Raw genomic sequence first — 9,206 nt, forward strand, 5'->3', positions numbered from 1 at the left:
CATACTTTGAATTTTGATCTTTTCCCAGCCCAGTGATATGTGGTCTGATACTTATTCATCGTGCTGGGCAGTGGCAGCCCTTCCCGGTCAGCCACGTGATCACGAGGGTAAAAAACTGACACACTTACAACCATTCTGCATCCATACAACCAATTCTGTTTCTTGGTTTTTTTTTTTAAACTTAAAAAAAAAAAATTATTTATTTATTTTTATTTATTTATTTGGCTGTGTTGCGTCTTGGTTGCTGCATGCGGGCTTTCTCTAGTTGCGGCGAGCAGGGGCTACTCTTCCTTGAGGTGCGTGGGCTTCTCATTGCAGTGGCTTCTATTGTTTCATAGCATGGGCTCTAGGTGCATGGGCTTCAGTAGTTGTGGCAAACAGGCTCAGTAGTTGTGGCACACGGGCTTAGTTGCTCCACGGCATGTGGGATCTTCCCGGACTGGGGCTCAAACCTGTGTCCCCTGCATTGGCAGGCGGATTCTTAACCACCATGCCACCAGGGAAGTCCCAAACAATTCTGTTTTTCACTTTTAGTATAGTATTCAATAACGTATGTGAGATATTCACCTCTTTATTATAAACTAGGTTTTGTGTTAGATGATTTTGCCATCTGTAGGCCAATGTAAGTGTTCCGAGAATGTTTAGATAGGCTAGGCTATGATGTTTGGTATATTTAGGTGTATTCAACCCATTTTCGAGTTATGATACTTTCAATGTATAACGGTTTATTGGGATGTAACCTCATGGTAGGTCAAGGAAGACTTGTATTTGTTTACTATTTATTTCTTTTTAATGTACAGCTAGTTCTTTAGGTACATGAAGTAGCTTTGATTGTTCAGAATATTCCCCCTTTCTTTGCTAAAACACAGACACACACATTCACCTTTCTTCTCCTAACATTCATTTTTCCTTTAAACTAGCTTATTATATCTAAGTGGGAGCCAGGGTTTAAAAATACTCAGTGTATTGTTTGTTATAGTTTCACTAAAATAATTTTCTTGTTTATATGAGTTCTTAAAAATGTAAGGGTAATGGATGTCACCATGTTTCATATTAGTAATTCAGTGCTTCATAAAGGAATGGTGTACTTCTGTAAACTCTTTACCCTTTAATGAGTTTCTTATTCTAATGGATCTGATTTTTGTAACACATTATACATCTTGAATGACATATTTAATACTTATCCTTTAAAAATTTATTGGCAAGATTGTAAGTATAAGTGTTAAAGGTCTTTCCTCACCTATTAGAAAAAATAAAAAGGTGGGGGAAGAACTGCATCAATTATCATCAAAAGAGGAGCAGATGATGTCCTTTTGCAAGAAACACTCAAAAGATAATGAACGTGAAAAATTAATTAGATTTCAAGTTGGAAGTATCTTTCTCTGCTTGATGAATTCGATCGTGCTGCTATTGCTACCTTAATGTATAAAAGGAAAAATGTCAAAATTAATAAGATAGGAATAAAGGGAATAGAATGGTTACCTTTGAGGGGGCTGAGTACTCGCTAGAAATAATAGCTAATTGGTAGAAAGCTAACTTCGGAAAAGAATCAGGCGACATTGTTTCAGACATCTTAGACTGGCATGGTTTCTAAAAACACTCTAGTTTGCAGAGATTTAAGTGCATTATAATGGAAATTGGATATCTCTGGACTGAGAAATTAGTGTTTGTGTCTGGCTTGTAACTTATAAACACGTTGTTGAAAGATTTCTATTTCTTGAGAGGAAATGAGCCAGATATTTAGGATTCTCATGCCTTTCATATTCCAATTTGTTCTTTCATAAAATAAAAAAAAAATTTTTTTGGACTTCAAAAAAGACTTTTCAGGGGCAGATGTATGAAGAGAACTAAATGAGAGTTTTTATTTTAACCTCCCACGTTCCTCTCCTCAGTGATTCTTTGAAACCCATTTATCTCTGGTGATAAATAAAAGCTGGAAAACTGTCATCTTGCAGCTTAATTAAAAAGTTTACAAAAGATATTTGATACTTTACTTGGAAGAGCCTGGACGAAATGGCCTCTTGAGGCCCCTTCCAGTTTTCAGATTTTTTTTCTATAAATAATACCTTGATTCCAGGATTAATATCCAAATGATCTAAATAATTTCACTGGCCTTCAATAGCCCTACACACTGACATGGAGCTGTAGTTTCTTATTGCATGTCAAAACACAATGAACGGTGTATTGGTAATGTTTCCCAAACTATGTTCTGGACATGAGTTTAATTAATCCATGTAAAAAGGATCTACATCAAAATTAATTCTCAAAATATGGTGAAATAGTATTTAGAGAACACAGGTTTGTCTAGATCCAACTGCTTACAGAGAACCAAGTGAAATATCTAACTGAGTAGCAAGCATAATATTAGAGTTTATTAAAATCCTTCTGAATTTAGAAGAAACATATTCTCAAAGAATCTGAAACATCATAAAGCAGGCTATCTCCAAAAAACAAACAAAAAAAAACAAGTCTCAAAGATGAATTCAATTCAGAAGATCCATGAGAGCACGAAGTGCCATGAACACTGGGTCTCCCAGCTGGCAAAATGTCCATTCTCAGTTGTCCTCAGTCATGATGGCGGCAGCCACATTTGTTCTCACACTATTGCCAGACTAATTGGAATCTGTGACTCTGTGTTGGGAGTTTCACCTGGATTTTATTTATTATTAGATTAGTTTGATTGTATTTTTAGATTGTGGGCTTCTTATTTATTTTCTGATTAAAATAATGCATGCTTACGTTAATTATACCAAAAAAATATATAGGATGCTCTGAAACGGGACACATAAAAATGTGGCTCAAAGAACACAACCTTTGTTCTTCTCTCATGTAACACAACTGCAGTGAACGTTTCTGGCTGTTCAGTGCCTCTGTTCCATACACTTTTTCAGACATATGTCCTGACACATCTGCCATCTACAATACATGCTTTCTAAATTGGATCTGATTACCAGGCAAGAAGGAGAAGAAAGAAGTCAAAGGTCATGCCAGGTGGAAGTTGAACATTACTTCTGCTCACATTCTACTCAAGAGAACTTAGACACATGGTTACAGGTAGCTGCAAGAGAGTTTGGCAAATGTGGCTTAGCCGTGGGTGCAGACAGGAAGTATGAAAACATTTTGGTGGGCACCTAGGAGTTCCACGTATTGCTTGTCAAAAAACGTAATTGAATAAAGTACAAAGAAGAAATCAAGAATCACCCTAAATTGAACCGCCTGAAAATTATTTGGTGAATATCATTCTATACAGGTTTTTCTGGACATATACAGTGTGGATGGACAAATGGTTGAATGGATAAACAAAAAATAATTTTGAAATAATGCAATCATCCTCTGTTTAAATACCACATTTAATTTTATTTAAATTTATTTACATTTTAGAAGAAAAAGAAGCTAAAGTGAAACTTAAGGAATTGCCAGTGTTTCTAATCAATAAGAATAATAAGTCTGATGTCATCTCACTAATGGTAGAAAAGCTTTTACAAAATTGGAATCATAATCTTTTTAAATTATATATTTCAACTTTAAATAGTATTTGATAGGCAAACTGATGGGAAAGGTGAAGTGATAAGGACTCTTTTTCATTTCACTTTTCCTTCCCTCACTCTACCTCCTGATTTTTGTTTCAGATTATTTTTCTTTGTCAGCATTGTAGCATTACATTTTGTTCTGCAAACATGAGTCCCTCTGTTAATCATTCTGAGTTCTCTATTTAGATGGAAGCAATGCTCAGCACTAGTTCTTTTGCCATGACTTTCCCATTACTGAGTTTGCTTTTTAATTTATCACTTGGTGGGTTGGATTTTATTGTCATTTAGTTTTAAAATTTTTATTTACTTTATTATTTAGCAAAGGGGTTATAAATTCCTACTTCTCAGAGTTCTTTCATATTTGGGAATACTGCCTATTGCCTTCATGCATGAACAGCTTGGCTGGGTATATTACTCTTGGTTATACATGTTGCTTCTTCATTGTTATAGACACTGTTCTGTCAATTTCTGGAATTGAATATTACAGTGAAAAAGCATGAGGCCAGCCTGATTTCCCCCACTCTGAGTAACTTTTTCTGCTTCAATATGGGAATGATTTGTTTCTCTTTATCTTTGAAGTTCCATAACTTGATTTGGATGTGTCTTGATACTACTGATAATAACAGCCAATGACTGTGCCTAGGCCCTATTCTAAACACTTCATGACTGTTAATATATTACATATATAATCTATTACAGCAGAGATGAAGAGCTGTGACAGAAACTGTGTGGCTTGCAAAGCTTAACATATTTACTGTCGAACCCTTTACAGGAACGTTTGAAGACCCCTGCTCTGAGTGATTAATTTGATTTTTAATCATGTCCACTTTCTTTTTCTAATTTTTAATTTATCTATTATGGTCCTTTTAATTTCATTTTGTGGTTGCTGTTTATCTCTTTAGTTTGGGCTTTTGTTTTACAGATGTTGTGTTCTTATTACTTTTTTAATAATGCATTTTCTAATAGCTCCTGATTTTAGTGCTATTTTTTTTTCTTCTAAACTGCCAGTCTCGGTTCTGATTTTGCCTTTGCATCTTATGATCTCTTCTCTTTGTTTCTTTCCTTTTGACTGTTGTATGTTTGCATTGTTACCAGCTGTTCCTTTCCAGTCTACCTGTGTTTAACCTGATGGGCTCCACCCAGATCTTTTATTTATCCATCCTCTCCTTCCTGGAACCAGTTAGCCTTCCTTCTATCAGCTACAGTTTGCTGCCTGAGTGTTGCTTTCTACACATTCCTTGCTGTCTGAGGCCATGGAGGTGGGACAGGTGGAAAGTTCTTGTAGGACTAAATGAAGCCCTGAATGGGCTTTGCAATTTCTTTCTTTCTTTCTTTTTTTTTTAAGATTTCTTTATATTTTCTGTACAAAAGGTCTTCTCTCTCTGGAGCAGGATGCTTCCCATCACGTGGGCTTTAATGTGCTTCTTGGGAATAATGCTGTTCTGAAACAATGTTCTCCCTAACTTAGCTGAGTCCCATGGTGAGGTGTAGCAGGCTCCGCTGTTGCCTGTTTTCTTTCCAGAAGCTTCTCTGCACCCCAGAGGACATTAGCAGCACTCCTCTGAATGTTGCCAAATCACCTTTGTTCAAAACTACTTGGAGGTATGGTGAGATGAAGAATCCATTCTCTAATTTCTCAGCTAACACACCACAAACAATGCTGTAATGATCAAGCAGTGTTCTGAAATCTAACCATGAATTTTCATTATAACTGCAAGCAAATGGCTCTGACCTGTAATTCTTAATTCTCTCTTTGGTTTGCAAACAATTTCCTCTGGAGTGCATTGCTTTCTACTTCACAGAGATCTTGGATATAAACATGGATCTAAGAAAAATTAAGCAAAACAAAAGACCCTCTTTGAAATGTATATCTCGTGGAGCATTTAAGATGGCCGGTTACCCTGTTTCAACCCCGAAGATCCTGGAGGAGATAGAGGGATGGCCGCCTATCAAGAAATAACAAACACTGAAAAGTTTTGACAAGTCTCTTATAATTCCCACAGCTGCTCATTTCATTTTTAAAAATTGCTATTAAGTAGCAATTATGAAGTACTTGTTTTAGAAGTTACAGTCTTTATGTGCCTTCTCTTTCTCTTCCTCTATCCCATTCCAGGGAGAAGAGATTGTGATATAATAAATTCCATAGTCATCTCTCCCGCTTTGGAACTAATGATTTGTACCATCTAGTAGTGTCAATACTGAAAGTGGAGTGAAGTAATCATGACATTACCTTGCTTTTTCCCAAACCTCTTATAGTCAGCTGTTTCCTGGGAGGAGCTGGGAAGATTGGGAGTGCTACTTTAAACAAAACCAGTTTTCAGTACCTGTTACAGATGAATATTTGGGTCTTCTGATTAGGTATTTGGAGATGGCAGATATGTGACATGTGGGCGGTTGTCATCTCTTCACGGGCTCCACAGTTCTGATGTTCACTTCGGCCAGCTTGGCCCCGAGCCAGCCTGGGAATCCTTTCTCACATGGCACTCCAGGAGTTGCTGCAAGTCCCCAAGGGTCAGCACGTGACTTGAAACTCATCTGCCATCCTTGATTAGTGTAAATGACAAATTTTAAAAATTAGAATAGATGAAATTAACATGAAAGCCCCCTTTCTCTCTCAATTCTGAAAACATTGTAGAAGCTTGGAATATCAGAGATTCCTCATTATGAAAACAAATTTTGATTGCATCAGAGAAATACAGGAGTGACAGCAACTATCCAGTGACACATCCATGCCTTCATCCCCTCCACAAATACTCTTTGAGTGTTTACAAAGTGCCAGGCAGTGTGATTGCTGCTGGAAAGACACAGTCTCTACCTCTGAAGGTTCTCAGTCTAGCGAGGGAGATGGATGTGCATAAGAGGATGTTGTCTGGGCCCCAAAGGAGGCATGGAGGATGGGTTGAGGGAGTTGATTGTGCCTGGGAGGGTGGCGGGTGAGCAGTTACCCGTTCCAGGTTCTCCTGAGCTGGCCTCTGAAGCAGGTGTCAGTATTATCACTGACTTGTGATTTAAAAATAACTTTAATATCTATTATCTTCTTAATACTACTAATTAAAATTCATCAAAAGTAATAGCAAGAGAGCAGTTGAAGATAATTGTCTTTTGGGACTTGCTGCGGCTATAAAGCCTCACTCAGAACCCTCCAGAGAACTTGCCTCAAACGTACAGCTGCTTTCCTCACTGATCAGGGCACAGAAGCACAGACCTCTCTCCCTCCTCTCAGTTCTGTGCATTTTTCATGTCTGCTTTCCTGTTGTTGCCCAGTGAAAGGAAGAAGAGAATTTATCAGACTAGCTCAGGGGCTTTCAACATTTTTTTGACCATAACCCATAATAAGAAATAAATTTAAAAATTTCACAGCCCTGTATATATATACATATATATATATGTATATATATACACAATACATATACATATATACTGTATATATAGTGTATAATTAAAATAAAAATTTCATGAAGCCATAATTATCCGATGTGCAATGCATTTTAATAATTTCTATTCTAAAACCAGTTGTTGATCATGACCAAAAATGTGATTTTATAACATACTATTGGGTAATTCAAAATCTGAATAACACTAGTCTACTTTTACTAGGAAAGTAAATCCAGTGGAGAATATAAATCACAAGGTACCTTTCTAAACCAGACTGAATTAATTTGGTAGCCATCCATCTGCTTACCAGGAATCGTTGTGCTTCTCCTGAGCAAGGGCATCATGCATAGTCTTTGTGTTACTGCCAAGCTCAGTGCCACATTTAGACTTCGTGGTATGCATTTTGTGTGTTAATTTCACCTCTGACCTCATTTTATTTTTCTTCTTTTTTCCTTGGAGTTCTGAAGCTGCTTTTTAGAAACCTATTGTATTATTGTGTTTTGAGAGGTACATTTACAGTGTTTGGATCAAGATGCCAATAAATAAATAAAATTGATATTGCTCTTGCTGCTTTCAGTGTAGACAAGTGAGCGCTGAAAGTCTCTGAATTCTGTATTGTGCTTTGAATTTCTTTGTCTGAATTATGTGAAACACTCCTTGCTTTTAATGTGTTTGTGTCCTTATTCCATTGTGACTAGTTCAGGCTCATGCACTTGAACTTCTGTAGTTACAGTGTGAACAGAGAATCAGGAAATGGCAGAGAGAGCTTGGAAATCTGCACCTGTCTCCCTAGTTAATGCTGTAGAGAGGTAGCTCTGTATTTCAACATGTTCCTATTGAACACTGTGTTCCAATTACCTTCTATTGTAATTCACAGGTTGTTATGGTAGAGACTTTGACAAGAACAAAAGTCTCTAGTGAAAATTTGATGCATTTATACATTTTTTAAAAGCCCTAATCATGTTAATTACATCAATGATGACATGTCAAGTGTATCCCTGCAAAGAGAATTTGGTGCTTTGGAACATGGTTGATACTGTGACTACCCAATGGAAGGGTAGATATTTGCTTACACACAATTACCTATGGTAATTGTGTTCCTGTGTGAAAATAGGCTTTACGCAGCCTAGTGGAATAATTACCAAAGCCGGAGAAAGCATGTTAACATCAAGATCCTGGCTCGGAATCATTCACAGGCAGGAACAGGCACCAGTCTGTCTGGGAGGCTTTGGGGCTTCTGTGTTTCACCCATGTTGGTTGCCACAGATGTTTTCCAAATGAGCAGGTGTCTAAAATCGAAACATCGGTTCTGTTGGGTTTTACATTGCACTCTTCTCATCCTGTGTGTGGACATCTGTACAGATTTCAAAATTTTAAGCAGACTTTATAGGTTTTAAAGCATGAGTACTGACAAACAACTCAGCAAGAAACACTGCATTCTGATGCCCATCATTGTGTTGATTGATTGCTTATGAATTTTTCCAAAATCCACAGGTAAGTGATTCACAGATTCTCCAACAGATTATTGACACCTAAATCAAATCACACAAATGTGATGCTTTATTAAAGATCAAAAGAAACCTGGGCAATGGATCTGTGTGTTCTCTCATCTTATGCCACTCTTACTACCATTATTATCATGAGGGTTTTTTGTTTTGTTTTGTGTGTGTGTGTGTGTGTGTGTTTTCAGAGAAGGGAGAAAAATCTAGGTAGCAGTAACAGAGGGATGATGATTTATTTCTCTTCTTTCTCTTTCTGCTCCTCTGTCAAAAGCCTCCTAGTCCTGCGTTGGGGTTTGCCAATCTTGTTCATTTCTCCATTTCTTGCTATGTCTAGGAAGAAGTTACTAGGAGAAACTTAACATATTTACTGGCTTCCTCTGGAGTACTAGCCACCCCACTAACTCTTGGGAAAGAGCAGTGACCAAGCCAACATTAACAGGTCCTTCCTGGAGCTTACAGTTCACGAGGGGATGGCCATGAAATAGGGACTTACCAAGGGGGTCTGTGCTTCAAAAATGTACCATCTAGACTGTATTCTGATCCACCCCAAGACACTGAAATGCTACAGTTTTCTGCTTTGTAAGTCGATATTTTCCAGGGGGTTTGATTTCTGATGAGTGGCATTTCAATTTCAAGACTTAAAGAAAAATGTTTTAAACAGATGCTTGAATCGTCTCCCGAAGAATCTGCAGGGAGGCCCCTTTAATGTATGCCAAATATAAATTCATATTTTCCTTCCAAATTCCTTAGGAACCTTAGTCAGATTGTTTCTTTCGATATCTGAAAAGAAAATGAGGGT

This window comes from Balaenoptera borealis (genome assembly GCF_965194805.1).
Source record: "Balaenoptera borealis genome assembly, chromosome: 18".
NCBI classification, from domain to species: domain Eukaryota; kingdom Metazoa; phylum Chordata; class Mammalia; order Artiodactyla; family Balaenopteridae; genus Balaenoptera; species Balaenoptera borealis.